This window comes from Ranitomeya imitator, chromosome 3, assembly GCF_032444005.1.
Source record: "Ranitomeya imitator isolate aRanImi1 chromosome 3, aRanImi1.pri, whole genome shotgun sequence".
Lineage (NCBI taxonomy): Eukaryota > Metazoa > Chordata > Amphibia > Anura > Dendrobatidae > Ranitomeya > Ranitomeya imitator.
Window position 1 is genome coordinate 498,094,444 of NC_091284.1, and position 16,551 is coordinate 498,110,994.

The 16,551-nt window shown below is 46.5% G+C and overlaps 1 protein-coding gene across 1 annotated transcript in view; it reads right to left on the reverse strand.

Moving 5' to 3' along the window:
- Window positions 1–12,819, reverse strand: part of TAB3 (TGF-beta activated kinase 1 (MAP3K7) binding protein 3) — a 79,658-nt gene extending 66,839 nt beyond the window's left edge. The window contains exon 1 of the mRNA XM_069757651.1: window positions 12,555–12,819. The gene's annotated coding sequence lies outside the window, so the exon portion shown is untranslated. The remainder of the gene's footprint in view (window positions 1–12,554) is intronic.
- Window positions 12,820–16,551: the final 3,732 nt, after the last annotated feature.

The window sequence follows — 16,551 nt, forward strand, 5'->3', positions numbered from 1 at the left end:
ACCCGAGTGTGACAGCCTCAGAAATACACGGTATGTAGCTGCCAAACTCGGGGTGGAAGAGCCGCAGCTAGTGTGTGCAATGCGCTCCGAGATCTGACAGAAATCCACGAACGTTGGGCCAATTCTAAGAACCTAGTAGCCAAGGTGGCTTAAAGGCTATGTGCACACGTTGCGGATTCTCTGCGGATCCGCAGCGTTTTTTTGAGGTGCAGAAATGCTGCAGATCTGCAATTGATTTACAGTACAATGTAAATCAATGAGAAAAAAAATGCTGTGCACACTTTGCGGAAAATCCGCTGCGGAAACGCTGCGGTTTAAAAGAAGTAGCATGTCACTTTTTTTTTGTGAATCTGCAGCGTTTTTGTACCCATTCCATTATAGAAAACAGCAGGGGTAAAAACCGCAGCAAATCCGCAAGAAAACCGCAGCAAAAACGCACAAAAAACGTGACAAATCCGCAGGTGCGTTTTCTGCCAGGAGAGGCAGAATCCGCACCAGAAATTCCTATGCCTAATCCGCAACGTGTGCACATAGCCAAAGTCTGCTACTACCACTCACATGTATGGGTGGTCTTCTGTTGAGATACATTATAAAACAAGGATTGCGGATGCACCACCTACAATGCCCACTGCCATGCTAAACAGAGGGGCCACACAGTCCAATTTGCCACAAAGTGCAGCAGAGTCTGCTCCTGTTACAGCATGTGACTTAAGATACCTTCACACTCAGCAACTTTGCAACGAGAACGACAACGATCTGTGACTTTGCAGCGTCCTGGATAGCGATCTCATTGTGTTTGACACGCAGCAGCGATCTGGATCCCGCTGTGACATCGCTGGTCGGAGCTACAAGTCCCGAACTTTATTTCGTTGTCAGGTCGGCGTGTATCGTCGTGTTTGACAGCAAAAGCAACAATGCCTGCAATGTTTTTACATGGAGCTAACAACCTGCTACAACGATAAGTGAGTCGCCGTCACATCACAGGATCGCTCCTGCATCGTTCTGGAGCTGCTGTGTTTGACGTCTCTACAGCGACCTAAACAGCGTCGCTGCAGCGATCGGCTCGTTTTCTATATCGCTGCAGCGTCGCCGAGTGTGACGGTACCTTAAGACTTGTAAAGTCTCAATTTACCTGCTACTGTAATCCCCTGTGGGTTTCACTTCTGTAAAGTCTTCAGGTAACACAAAGCTTTTCCGGTCGCTGTGGACTTACTCTAAGGCCATGTCCACGCAATGCTGCTATTTTGTGTAGAAAAATGTGCTGTGTTTTAACAGTTTAAGTAAAATAGATACGATTTAATCAACACTCATACTATAGGCTTCTATTGGGAGCCTGAAAAAAAAACAAATGTAAAAACAGACATGCATCTTTTTAAGGTGCACAAGAGAGAAAAATGATCCTGCCGACTCAAATCTGCACCTAAGACGCGTACAAAAAAGGGGGGGGAACTGCATTACGGAACGCAGCAATAAGGAAATAACCAGAGCAGTTTGCTGTTTATTTTGGTAACTAGATGGTGGCCCGATTCTAATGCATTGGGTATTCTAGAATATGCATATCCACGTAGTATACAGCACAGAGGCACGTAGTATATTGCCCAGCCACATATGTAACAGGTTAAAAAATAAACATACTCACCTTCTGAAGGGCCCCTTGTAGTCCTGTCGCATTTGTTTCAAGTCTATAGATACATGGAAAACTTCGAGCTGCACTTGGATGACATCTGAGTGCGGTCCAATTTCCACAGACTAATTTTGTTCTCCATTTTCTCCTCACAGTGTGCTCAGACTCTCTCACCCGATAGAATTGCCTCACACTATGATGACACTGAGCGCACACTACTCAGTGTCATTTACATTATCGGCCAGACTCTCGGATGAGGGAATATACGGCCGTCTGACCGTAGCCTCACTCTCATGTGAGCCTGTGTCTGAAGCTAAAGAACAAGGAATCACTATGGCTCCAGTCACAAATGAAGAATAACTGCATTGTCCTGGGCACTGGTGATGGAAGCTACACATACAAATACTTTCAGCTTAAGGCCGGGGTCACATTTACGAGTGCGATGCGAGAAACTCGCACATCAATACCAGACACTGCCGCCGGCACTCAGGAACGGAGCGTTCAGCTGCATGTATTTCTATGCAGCTGCACAATCCGGCCTCAGGAGGACTTTACTAGACAGACATTAAAAATTAAATAAGCTTCCTACCAACATTTATATATTATTATTATTATTATTATTTATTATTATAGCGCCATTTATTCCATGGCGCTTTACATGTGAGGAGGGGTATACATAATAAAACAAGTACAATAATCTTGAACAATACAAGTCACAACTGGTACAGGAGGAGAGAGGACCCTGCCCGCGAGGGCTCACAATGTACAAGGGATGGGTGAGGATACAGTAGGTGAGATATAAAATCGGATTATTAAAGGGAACCTGTCACCCCGTTTTTGAAAGATGAGATATAAATAGTGTGAAATAGGGGCAGAGCTGGGCTTTACATTAGTGTCCTTTTGGTGCCTTTATTCCCCCGGGATGCTGCTGAAATACCTTTGTGAAGTGTCCGTTTTGTCCTGTCAGTCAAGTTGGTCAGGTCGAATGGGCGTTGTAAAATAGCGGTTCCTCCCCCTGATTCTCGGCTTGTCTTTCGTAAACGCGATCTGTGAATAGCACAGATCGCGCTTTTTCTTAGCGCCTGCGCAGTGAATTTGCCTCCGGCGCCTGCGCATTATGTTTTGCCCATCTGTGGGCAAAGCATAATTGACATCATTGCGCATGCGCGGGCCTTCACTTTAGCCGGGGTGCCCTGGAAGTTGTCATATCGGCAAAGTGTTATTCTGGATGCCGTATCTCATCCCACACTGCGAGCGTAAGGCAGGCGAGCGATCTTGGCACAAAACTTACGCTCGCAGTGTGGGATGAGATACGGCATCCAGAATAACACTTTGCCGATATGACAACTTCCGGGGCACCCCGGCTAAAGTGAAGGCCCGCGCATGCGCAATGATGTCAATTATGCTTTGCCCACAGATTGCCGGAGGCAAATTCACTGCGCAAGCGCTAAACATAACGCCAACGGCGGAACTAAACTTCGCAGGGAATTGCATGAGGTGGGGGAGGAACCGCTATTTTACAACGCCCATTCGACCTGACCAACTTGACTGACAGGACAAAACGGACACTTCACAAAGGTATTTCAGCAGCATCCCGGGGGAATAAAGGCACCAAAAGGACACTAATGTAAAGCCCAGCTCTGCCCCTATTTCACACTATTTATATCTCATCTTTCAAAAACGGGGTGACAGGTTCCCTTTAATACTGCAGTCTGCTACATGGATCCATGAGGCCGAGTGCTCTGATGTCAGCACAGCACTTATCCAGCCAATCATGGGAGGTTACTTGGACTGCATTTCCAAAATGCCAGTGTGGTATCAGGCAGTGCCATACTAGTAACTAGGCCATTTTTTTTTTTTAATGAATAGAAGTAAATCATCTCTGCCTCTGCTCCAATATTTATCAGATGTGTGAGAACATAGGTTGCCCATTGTACTACTGGAATATTAGCTGTATGGAGTGTGTACAGATAGAAACATGATAATGAACTTTTGCAGACTGGTAACCTGGGCTGTGGAGTCAGTATAAAATGGACCAACTCCTAATATGCATAATACATTGGGTACAGTAGTACAGTGCAGAATAATAATAATTTGGGAAAGTTATGAAATGTCCTATCTGTTCTGTTCCTGATCTAAGGATCTTGGCTTTTGGTTGAGATAAATCTGTGCTGCACTTTATGCACATGCTCAGTAGTGACCAGTGCTGTGGGGTCGGAGTCAGTCAGAGGTTTGGCTTACCGACTCCACAGCCCTGCTTGTAATAGCCCCCAAAAATTGTACGTACACTAGTCACCTGGCTCCAGGGATCTGTCCAGAAAGAAACATGACTGCCGTATACTTTGCCCCAAATAATGCACTGCAATCAGTCATGAACACAAAGCAAGAGGATTAACAGAAGGCAGGAATATTTATCAGCTACAACATTCCAAATACTGTCTATAAAAGTACACGGCTCTCCATGTCTATGCAATAAAAGGGATGGCGGTATTTAATTCTCACATATGGATTGTATGCAAATTGCCTCTTCTGAGAAAAAGAGGACTTAAACTCTATAGCGCCACCTGTTGGAAGTAGCGATCCTACAAGTCACAATGAACCCTTTAACGAGTCGTGCAATATGACTTAGGATAAGAGCCAAATCAGTATCTCAATTCGCAGATACGGTGTTTCGGGCTGTTGGCCCTCGTCAGTGCGAAGCATGAGAACTAATTTGGCTAGGTGAGAGGCTCTGGACTGGGGTCTAAGGGGTATCGTTTCTCCTTATGGAGAGTGACATACCATCTGGCACATATGGATTGATCAGATAAAACCACATAAGATGTAAGCACATTACAAGCTTCAGTATATAACATTATGTGTGTGTATGAAAGCTTGTGTGACATATGTAAGGGCCTGTGTCTGGTCCAGCACAAGTGTGATATATACAGCGTGGCGGTGCAATGGCATGGCGGTGTGATGGCATGGCGGTGCGATGGCATGGCGCTGCGATGGCGTGGTAGTGCGATGGCAGTAACACTGTTAGTGAAATTCCAAGTTCAAAACCCAATAACCCAGCATGGCTACCAGAGCATTCTGCAGAGCATGCTATTCCATCTGGTTTGCACTTTGTGATGATTTGTGTCTCATCAGGACAATGAACCAAACCACATCCCCAGGCTATGTAAGGGATATGAGACCAAGAAGGGGTGGGATGGAGAGATGAGTCAGGTAACATGGTCTCCACAATCACCTGACCTCAACCCAACTAAGATGGATCGCAGAGTGAAGACAAAGACCAAAAATTGCTCTGTACTTCAGGGAATTCTTTTGAGACGGTAGGAAAACAATAGCTGCTTGAAAGAAAGTCAAGGGGCTGTAAGGCTGACAGAGTAAAGGGACCACAGTGAGGAATCGAAGATGTAACACATTCTGGCTTGTTTCGCACGTGTACTCCTGGCTTCCGTACACGTTCCTTCGCGATTTTGCTGCCTTTAGTGTCTATATACAATGTGCACATTCCACTAAGAGCAATGAAAATCATTGCATGAATAGGTGTCTACAGACGTTTGACTGATGCTGTAAGCAGGGCTGTGTAGTCGGAGAGACGGTATAAAATGGACCGACTCCTAAAATATATAATACATTGGGTACAGTAGTACAATGCAGGAAGAAGAAAAAGAAATTGGGAAAGTTATGAAATGTCCTATAAGGCTATGTGCACAAGCTGCGGATTTTGCTGCGGATTCGCAGCAGTTTTCCCATGAGTTTACAGTACCATGTAAACCTATGGAAAACAAAATCCGCAGTGCACATGCTGCAGAAAAAAAAAAAACAGGCGGAAACGTAGAGTTGTACGTTCCGCAGCAAGTCAATTCTTTGTGTGGATTCTGCAGCGGTTTACACCTGCTCCATAATAGGAATCCGCAGGTGTAAAACCACAGGTGGAATCCGCACAAAAACCGCAGTAAATCCGCAGTGCGGTTTACCTGCAGATTTACCAAAATCAGTGTGGAAAAATCCGCACACCATTCCGCAGCGTGTGCACATAGCCTTAATGTCTGTTCTGTTCCTGATCTCAGGATCTCGTCTGTTAGTGGAGATGAATCTGTGCTGCACTTTATGCACATGCTCAGTAGTGACAAGTGCTGTGGAGTCAGGGAAAGTGAGGCGTCAAAGGTTCGGCTTAGGCCGGCTTCACACTTGCGAGTTTTACGGACGTAAGAGCGCAGAAACTACGTCCGTAAAACTCGCAAAAAATACGGCACAATTACTCTCTATGCCCCTGCTCCTATCTGCCGTATTAAACTGATCAGTATTATACGGCTTTCTACGGCCGTAGAAAATCGCAGCATGCTGCGTTTGTCACCGTATTGCGCAAATAAAACGCCAATGAAAGTCTATGGAAGCCCCAAAAATACGGATTACACACGGACCAGCAGAGTGACTTGCGAGGAATACGCAGCGGTGTTAGAGAGAAAAGCCGGCAATTCAGTGCGGTGTACAGTAAAATCACACTGACAGCTGACATTAGAATAGGTAGAATAAATATGTACACATAGAATAGAGATAGATAGATAGATAGATAGATAGATAGATATATATAGATATATATATATATATATATATATATATATATATATATATATATATATATATATATATATATATATGTATGTAAGTGAGACACATATATGTATATATATTCTTACTTCATACAGCCGCGATATAGCAAAAAGCCGGTAATTCAATTACCGGCTTTTTCTTTCTCCTTCCTAAAACCCGACATGATTTGAGACATGGTTTACATACAGTAAACCATGTCTTCTCTCCATTTTTTTTGCAGATTCCACACTACTAATGTCAGTAGTGTGTATCTGCAAAATTTGGCCGTTCTAGCTCTTAAAATAAAGGGTTAAATGGCGAAAAAAATTGGCGTGGGCTCCCGCGCAATTTTCTCCGCCAGAGTAGTAAAGCCAGTGACTGAGGGCAGATATTAATAGCCTGGAGAGGGTCCATGGTTATTGCCCCCCCCCCCCCCCCCCGGCTACAAATATCTGCCCCCAGCCACCCCAGAAAAGGCACATCTGGAAGATGCGCCTATTCTGGCACTTGGCCACTCTCTTCCCATTCCCGTGTAGCGGTGGGATATGGGGTAATGAAGGGTTAATGCCACCTTGCTATTGTAAGGTGACATTAAGCCTAATTAATAATGGAGAGGCGTCAATTATGACACCTATCCATTATTAATCCAATTGTAGTAAAGGGTTAAATAAAACACAAACACATTATTTAAAATTATTTTAATGAAATAAAAACAATGGTTGTTGGAGTATTTTATTCTACGCCCAATCCAGTCACTGAAGACCCTCGTTCTGTGAAAGAAAAAACATAATAAACCAACAATATACTTACCCTCCGCAGATCTGTAACGTCCAACGATGTAAATCCTTCTGAAGGGGTTAAAACATTTTGCAGCAAGGAGCTTTGCTAATGCAATGCTACTCCTCGCTGCAAAACCCCGGGGAATGAGTCTAAATATAGATCAATGAGCTATATTTAGCTTCATTTGCGGTGAGGCGCCCTCTGCTGGCTGTTCATAGATCGTGGGAAATTTCCTAGAAAGCCTGGGAGCTTTCAAGGAAAGTTCCCACGATCTATGAACAGCCAGCAGAGGGCGCCTCACCGCAAATGAAGCTAAATATAGCTCATTGATCTATATTTAGACTCATTCCCCGGGGTTTTGCAGCGAGGAGTAGCATTGCATTAGCAAAGCTCCTTGCTGCAAAATGTTTTAACCCCTTCAGAAGGATTTACATCGTTGGACGTTACAGATCTGCGGAGGGTAAGTATATTGTTGGTTTATTATGTTTTTTCTTTCACAGAACGAGGGTCTTCAGTGACTGGATTGGGCGTAGAATAAAATACTCCAACAACCATTGTTTTTATTTCATTAAAATAATTTTAAATAATGTGTTTGTGTTTTATTTAACCCTTTACTACAATTGGATTAATAATGGATAGGTGTCATAATTGACGCCTCTCCATTATTAATTAGGCTTAATGTCACCTTACAATAGCAAGGTGGCATTAACCCTTCATTACCCCATATCCCACCACTACACGGGAATGGGAAGAGAGTGGCCAAGTGCCAGAATAGGCGCATCTTCCAGATGTGCCTTTTCTGGGGTGGCTGGGGGCAGATATTTGTAGCCAGGGGGGGGCCAATAACCATGGACCCTCTCCAGGCTATTAATATCTGCCCTCAGTCACTGGCTTTACTACTCTGGCGGAGAAAATTGCGCGGGAGCCCACGCCAATTTTTTCTGCCATTTAACCTTTTATTTTAAGAGCTAGAACGGCCAAATTTTGCAGATACACTCTACTGACATTAGTAGTGTGAAATCTGCAAAAAAAATGGAGAGAAGACATGCTTTACTGTATGTAAACCATGTCTCAAATCATGTCGGGTTTTAGGAAGGAGAAAGAAAAAGCCGGTAATTGAATTATCGGCTTTCAAGCTGTATAGCGCTGGAAAAAATATTAATATATATACATATATGTGTCTAATGACATATATATATATATATATATATATATATATATATATATATTTTTTTTTTTTTTTTTCTTTTTGGGACACATGGATCATTTCTATAGCGGTATGTTGGTTTTGCAAGCCTGCGAGAAAACCACGCAGTACGGATGCCATACGGATTACATACGGAGGATGCCATGCGCAAAAAACGCTGACACACCCTGCCTACGGAGGAGCTACGGACCACTATTTTCGGGACATTTCAGCGTATTACGGCCGTAATATACGGACCGTATTTTCATACGCTGAGTGTGAAGCCGGCCTTACCGAGAGACCCGGAAAGTCTCGCCCCCAGGACATCGCAGCAAGGCGCGGGATGCGCCGCTAATCCTCCCAGGGACCCTTTTCAGACCCCCTAGGTGTCTAACGGCCCTCACCACCCAGATTCTGTGCTCCCGGGACACTTCTGCCCGGACTGGCTTTATTATAAGGTTGTGCCTTAAAAAGGGATCGGTCGTACACCCCCTACCACTGCCACTATTATGCATCTACAGGTCCTTCTCAAAAAATTAGCATATAGTGTTAAATTTCATTATTTACCATAATGTAATGATTACAATTAAACTTTCATATATTATAGATTCATTATCCACCAACTGAAATTTGTCAGGTCTTTTATTGTTTTAATACTGATGATTTTGGCATACAACTCCTGATAACCCAAAAAACCTGTCTCAATAAATTAGCATATCAAGAAAAGGTTCTCTAAACGACCTATTACCCTAATCTTCTGAATCAACTAATTAACTCTAAACACATGCAAAAGATACCTGAGGCTTTTATAAACTCCCTGCCTGGTTCATTACTCAAAACCCCCATCATGGGTAAGACTAGCGACCTGACAGATGTCAAGAAGGCCATCATTGACACCCTCAAGCAAGAGGGTAAGACCCAGAAAGAAATTTCTCAACAAATAGGCTGTTCCCAGAGTGCTGTATCAAGGCACCTCAATGGTAAGTCTGTTGGAAGGAAACAATGTGGCAGAAAACGCTGTACAACGAGAAGAGGAGACCGGACCCTGAGGAAGATTGTGGAGAAGGACCGATTCCAGACCTTGGGGAACCTGAGGAAGCAGTGGACTGAGTCTGGTGTGGAAACATCCAGAGCCACCGTGCACAGGCGTGTGCAGGAAATGGGCTACAGGTGCCGCATTCCCCAGGTAAAGCCACTTTTGAACCATAAACAGCGGCAGAGGCGCCTGATCTGGGCTACAGAGAAGCAGCACTGGACTGTTGCTAAGTGGTCCCAAGTACTTTTTTCTGATGAAAGCAAATTTTGCATGTCATTCGGAAATCAAGGTGCCAGAGTCTGGAGGAAGACTGGGGAGAAGGAAATGCCAAAATGCCTGAAGTCCAGTGTCAAGTACCCACAGTCAGTGATGGTGTGGGGTGCCATGTCAGCTGCTGGTGTTGGTCCACTGTGTTTCATCAAGGGCAGGGTCAATGCAGCTAGCTATCAGGAGATTTTGGAGCACTTCATGCTTCCATTGGCTGAAATGCTTTATGGAGATGAAGATTTCATTTTTCAGCACGACCTGGCACCTGCTCACAGTGCCAAAACCACTGGTAAATGGTTTACTGACCATGGTATTACTGTGCTCAATTGGCCTGCCAACTCTCCTGACCTGAACCCCATAGAGAATCTGTGGGATATTGTGAAGAGAAAGTTGAGAGACGCAAGACCCAACACTCTGGATGAGCTTAAGGCCGCTATTGAAGCATCCTGGGCCTCCATAACATCTCAGCAGTGTCACAGGCTGATTGCCTCCATGCCACGCCGCATTGAAGCAGTCATTTCTGCCAAAGGATTCCCGACCAAGTATTGAGTGCATAACTGAACATTATTATTTGATGTTTTTTTTGTTTGTTATTAAAAAACACTTTTATTTGATTGGATGGGTGAAATATGCTAATTTATTGAGACAGGTTTTTGGGTTATCAGGAGTTGTATGCCAAAATCATCAGTATTAAAACAATAAAAGACCTGACAAATTTCAGTTGGTGGATAATGAATCTATAATATATGAAAGTTTAATTGTAATCATTACATTATGGTAAATAATGAAATTTAACACTATATGCTAATTTTTTGAGAAGGACCTGTATGTCAAAGGACTTGAGTAACCCCATGAGTAAGACCCGGGAGGGTCGAAACGTCGTGTTTTTGTCTATTTCAAATGAATATGAATGTGGCAACCACTTCTTTTTTGTTTTGTTTTCTTCAATAAAATTGGCATACACCTTTTGCATCTTACCAGTCTTGAGTGTGCGGTAATCTTTTTTGAATGATTGACTTGACCTCACGGTCAGTTTACCAGCACCTCCTTATCCCTGACCTGAGTGCACACCATTTTCCTTGTGTATGGTATGTGTGACACTAAGGGCATATATGTACAGTTATATACGTGTGTGTACACGTGACAAACAGTGTGTGACACTGAGGGCACATATGTAGTTATATAAGTGCGTGTACACCTGTGATGTACGGTGTGTGTGACACTGTGAGGGCACATATGTACAGTTATATACTGTGTGTGTACACATGTGTAAAGTACGGTGTGTGTGACACTGAGGGCACATATGTACAGTTATATATGTGCATGTACACGTGTGATGTACAGTGTGTGTGACACTCTGGGGGCACATATGTACAGTTATATACTGTGTGTTTACAAGTGTGCGATGTATGGTGTGTGACACTGTGAGGGCACATATGTACAGTTATATATGTGCGTGTACACGTGTGATGTACGGTATGTACAGTGTGTGTGACACTGTGGGGGCACATATGTACAGTTATATATGTGCGTGTACACCTGTGATGTACGGTGTGTGTGACACTGAGGGCACATATGTACAGTTATATACTGTGTGTGTACACATGTGTAAAGTACGGTGTGTGACACTGAGGGCACATATGTACAGTTATATATGTGCATGTACACGTGTGATGTACAGTGTGTGTGACACTCTGGGGGCACATATGTACAGTTATATACTGTGTGTTTACAAGTGTGCGATGTATGGTGTGTGACACTGTGAGGGCACATATGTACAGTTATATATGTGCGTGTACACGTGTGATGTACGGTATGTACAGTGTGTGTGACACTGTGGGGGCACATATGTACAGTTATATATGTGCGTGTACACCTGTGATGTACGGTGTGTGTGACACTGAGGGCACATATGTACAGTTATATACTGTGTGTGTACACATGTGTAAAGTACGGTGTGTGACACTGAGGGCACATATGTACAGTTATATATGTGCGTGTACACGTATTATGTACGGTGTGTGTGACACTCTGGGGGCACATATGTACAGTTATATACTTTGTGTTTACAAGTGTGCGATGTATGGTGTGTGACACTGTGGGGGCACATATGTACAGTTATATATGTGCGTGTACACGAGTGATGTACGGTGTGTGTGACACTGTGGGGGCACATATGTACAGTTATATATGTGCATGTACACGTGTGATGTACGTGATGTACGGTGTGTGTGACACTGTGGGGGCACATATGTACAGTTATATATGTGCGTGTACACGTGTGATGTACGGTGTGTGACACTGTGGGGGCACATATGTACAGTTATATATATGCGTGTACACGTGTGATGTACGTGATGTACGGTGTGTGTGTGACACTGTGGGGGCACATATGTACAGTTATATATGTGCATGTACACGTGTGATGTACGTGATGTACGGTGTGTGACACTGTGGGGGCACATATGTAGTTATATATGTGCGTGTACACGAGTGATGTACGGTGTGTGTGTGACACTGTGGGGGCACATATGTAGTTATATATGTGTGTGTACACGTGTGATGTACGGTGTGTTTGACACTGTGAGGGCACATATGTAGTTATATATGTGTGTGTACACGTGTGATGTACGGTGTGTTTGACACTGTGAGGGCACATATGTAGTTATATATGTGCGTGTACACGTGTGATGTACGGTGTGTGTGACACTGTGAGGGCACATATGTACAGTTATATATGTGCGTGTACACGTGTGATGTACGGTGTGTTTGACACTGTGAGGGCACATATGTAGTTATATATGGGTGTGTACACATGTGTAAAGTACGGTGTGTGTGACACTGTGGGGGCACATGCATATACACATGTGTGATGTACACCCGTGATACCATACCACTAGACGTGGAGTCAGCCCCCGCCATGTCACTTTCTGGCAGCCCTGCAGCTGGGCCCGTGGCTTGCCTGCCCTGATGATTTGCATACACGTATATGACAGCCATACTGTCCTGTGTCAGAGCTGCCCCGCACCATGCCTCTGAACCCTGCCCTCACTGACGAGACGACACACTCATCCTACCTGCCAGCTGCGCTCATTCATCTCCCATGTCCCCGTGCAGGTGGTGAGGATGCCCCAGAGCCAGTCACTAGTGGGCGGTCACTACTCCATGCCCGGGGGGTGGCTGCACACCGGCTGATATCCCTAGGCTGCTTCTCCGGCTTGTGGGCCGAGCAGCTGTGACGTCACCAGGCCGGAGCGGTGACCACCAGCGCAATGCTGAGCTGCGGAGCCGCCGCACTGAACCCGCTCACTTCCTGGATCCGGTCCCGTGGTATCATGACGTAACATAGGCGTCTTGAGTGAAGGGCGTGAGCGGTCCCTGTCACGTGGGTACCTCTGATGTTTTCTCACCTGGGTGCTCGTATGTGCGGGGGCGTGTTGCACTGCTGCTCTCTGCCCTCGGGGGCCCGTGTTGCACTGCTGCTCTCTGCCCTCGGGGCCCGTGTTGCACTGCTGCTCTCTGCCCTCGGGGGCCCGTGTTGCACTGCTGCTCTCTGCCCTCGGGGTCCCGTGTTGCACTGCTGCTCTCTGCCCTCGGGGGCCCGTGTTGCACTGCTGCTCTCTGCCCTCGGGGGCCCGTGTTGCACTGCTGCTCTCTGCCCTCGGGGGCCCGTGTTGCACTGCTGCTCTCTGCCCTCGGGGGCCCGTGTTGCACTGCTGCTCTCGGGGGCCCGTGTTGCACTGCTGCTCTTTGCCCTCGGGGGCCCGTGTTGCACTGCTGCTCTCTGCCCTCGGGGGCCCGTGTTGCACTGCTGCTCTCTGCCCTCGGGGGCCCGTGTTGCACTGCTGCTCTCTGCCCTCGGGGGCCCGTGTTGCACTGCTGCTCTCTGCCCTCGGGGGCCCGTGTTGCACTGCTGCTCTCTGCCCTCGGGGGCCCGTGTTGCACTGCTGCCCTCGGGGGCCCGTGTTGCACTGCTGCTCTCTGCCCTCGGGGGCCCGTGTTGCACTGCTGCTCTCTGCCCTCGGGGGCCCGTGTTGCACTGCTGCTCTCTGCCCTCGGGGGCCCGTGTTGCACTGCTGCTCTCTGCCCTCGGGGGCCCGTGCTGCACTGCTGCTCTCTGCCCTCGGGGGCCCGTGTTGCACTGCTGCTCTCTGCCCTCGGGGGCCCGTGTTGCACTGCTGCCCTCGGGGGCCCGTGTTGCACTGCTGCCCTCGGGGGCCCGTGTTGCACTGCTGCCCTCGGGGGCCCGTGTTGCACTGCTGCCCTCGGGGGCCCGTGTTGCACTGCTGCCCTCGGGGGCCCGTGTTGCACTGCTGCTCTCTGCCCTCGGGGGCCCGTGTTGCACTGCTGCTCTTTGCACTCGGGGGCCCGTGTTGCACTGCTGCTCTTTGCCCTCGGGGGCCCGTGTTGCACTGCTGCTCTTTGCCCTCGGGGGCCCGTGTTGCACTGCTGCTCTTTGCCCTCGGGGGCCCGTGTTGCACTGATGCTCTCTGCCCTCGGGGGCCCGTGTTGCACTGCTGCTCTCTGCCCTCGGGGGCCCGTGTTGCACTGCTGCCCTCGGGGGCCCGTGTTGCACTGCTGCCCTCGGGGGCCCGTGTTGCACTGCTGCCCTCGGGGGCCCGTGTTGCACTGCTGCCCTCGGGGGCCCGTGTTGCACTGCTGCCCTCGGGGGCCCGTGTTGCACTGCTGCTCTCTGCCCTCGGGGGCCCGTGTTGCACTGCTGCTCTTTGCCCTCGGGGGCCCGTGTTGCACTGCTGCTCTTTGCCCTCGGGGGCCCGTGTTGCACTGCTGCTCTCTGCCCTCGGGGGCCCGTGTTGCACTGCTGCTCTCTGCCCTCGGGGGCCCGTGTTGCACTGCTGCTCTCTGCCCTCGGGGGCCCGTGTTGCACTGCTGCTCTCTGCCCTCGGGGGCCCGTGTTGCACTGCTGCTCTCTGCCCTCGGGGGCCCGTGTTGCACTGATGCTCTCTGCCCTCGGGGGCCCGTGTTGCACTGCTGCTCTCTGCCCTCGGGGGCCCGTGTTGCACTGATGCTCTCTGCCCTCGGGGGCCCGTGTTGCACTGATGCTCACTGTTTCTGCATCCCTCTGCTATAGAAGCGATCAGTGTGCAAAAGATGAGTCACATAGTGGGACAAATTAAAGTTTTAAAAAAATTAACAAAATGAATAAAAAAATATAAAAGAATAAAAATTTATTGTGCCCAAACATTTATATTTTTATGGAAAAAAAACCAAAACAATAAAAGTACACATATTTGGTTCCACAGCGTCCGGAACAACCTGCGCTATAAAACTGTCTCGCTAGTTAACCCCTTTAACATTCTGGCATTGGACGTACTATTCCGTCCTTGCGACCTGGGACTTATTTCCCATGGATGAAATAGGACATTGTAGGCAATCAGCCTCGCTCACAAGGGGAGCGTGGCTGTTTGTGGCCGGGTATCAGCTGATTCTCACAGCTGACACCTGGCTCTAAGTATGAGGAGCGGTCACGGACTGCTCCCGACACCTTAACCCCTGGAACACTGCGATCAAACATGATCGCAGCATTCCAGAGTCGGCACAGGGGCCTCTGCCTTTGGATCGGAGACCCCGCGGCATGATGCGGGGGTACTGATCGCTGCCATGGAGACCCGATGTCATCATGACGACATCCGTGTTTCCAGACCGGAGTGACTTCCTATCATGTGCAGTGATGGCTAGGAAGTCTCTCAGGTCAGTGTAATAGAAACTGCAGCACTGACAGCTTCTATAGCATGCAGATCTGCATGCTATAGAAGCGATTAGGCTGCACAAAATGATTGTCCCATAAAGGGACAAAGTGTAAAAGTAATAATGAATTTAAAAAAAAAAATTAATAATTGTAAAAGTATTTTAAGAAATAATAAAAAAAAATCAGTATTTATTCCCTCAATAAATAAATATTTCAATAAAAAAATCTAAACAATAAAAGTATACATATTTAGTATCGCCACGTCCGTAATGACATGGTTTATAAAACTGTCCCACTAGTTAACCCCTTTAGTGAACACCATAAAAAAAAACGAGGTAAAAAAACAGTGCTTTATCATCATGCTATCAAACAAAAGGTGGAATAACACACAATCAAAAAGACAGATATAAATAAACATGGTACCGTTGAAAACGTCATCTTGTCCCACATAAAACAAGCTACGATATAGCTCCATCACCGGAAAAATACAAAAGTTATAGCTCTCAGAATAAAGGGATGCAAAAATAATTATTTTTTATATAAAATTGTTCTTATTGTATAAAAGCGCCAAAACATTAAAAAATTATATAATTGATGTATCGCTGTCATTGTACTGACCCAAAGAATAAAACTTTTAGCAATTTTACCACACGCGGAACGGTATGAATGCCCTTCCCCCCCCCCCAAAGAAATTCATGTATTGCTGTTTTTTGTTCATTCTGCCTCACAAACGTTGGAATAAAAAGCGATCAAAAAATGTCATGTGCCTGAAAATGGTGCCAATAAAAACGTCAGCTCGTCCTATAAAAAACAAGACCTCACATGGCTCTGTGGGCCAAAATATAGAAAAATTTTAGCTCTCAAAATGTGGTGATGCAAAAACTATTTTTTGCAATAAAGTGTGTCACAGCTGCCAAACATAAAACCTGCTATAAATAGTAAATCAAACCCCTATTTATCACCCCCTTAGTTAGGGAAAAATAATAAAATATCGTAAACATTTTTTATTTATTTTCATTTTCGCATTAGGGTTGGGGCTAGGGCTAAAGTTAGGGTTAGTTTTGTGGCTAAAGTTAGGGTTAGGGGTGTATTAGGGTTAGGGTTATGGTTAGGGTTGGAATTAGGGTTAGGGGTGTGTTGGGGTTAAGGTTGGAGTTTGAATTTAGGGTTTCCACTGTTTAGGCACATCAGGGGCTCTCCAAACGCCACATGGCGTCCGATCTCAATTCCAGCCAATTTTGCGTTGAAAAAGTCAAATGGCACTCCTTCCCTTCCAAGCTCTGCTATGCGCCCAAACAGTGGTTCCCCCTCATATGGGGTATCGGCATACTCAGGACAAATTACACAATAACTTTTGGGGTCCA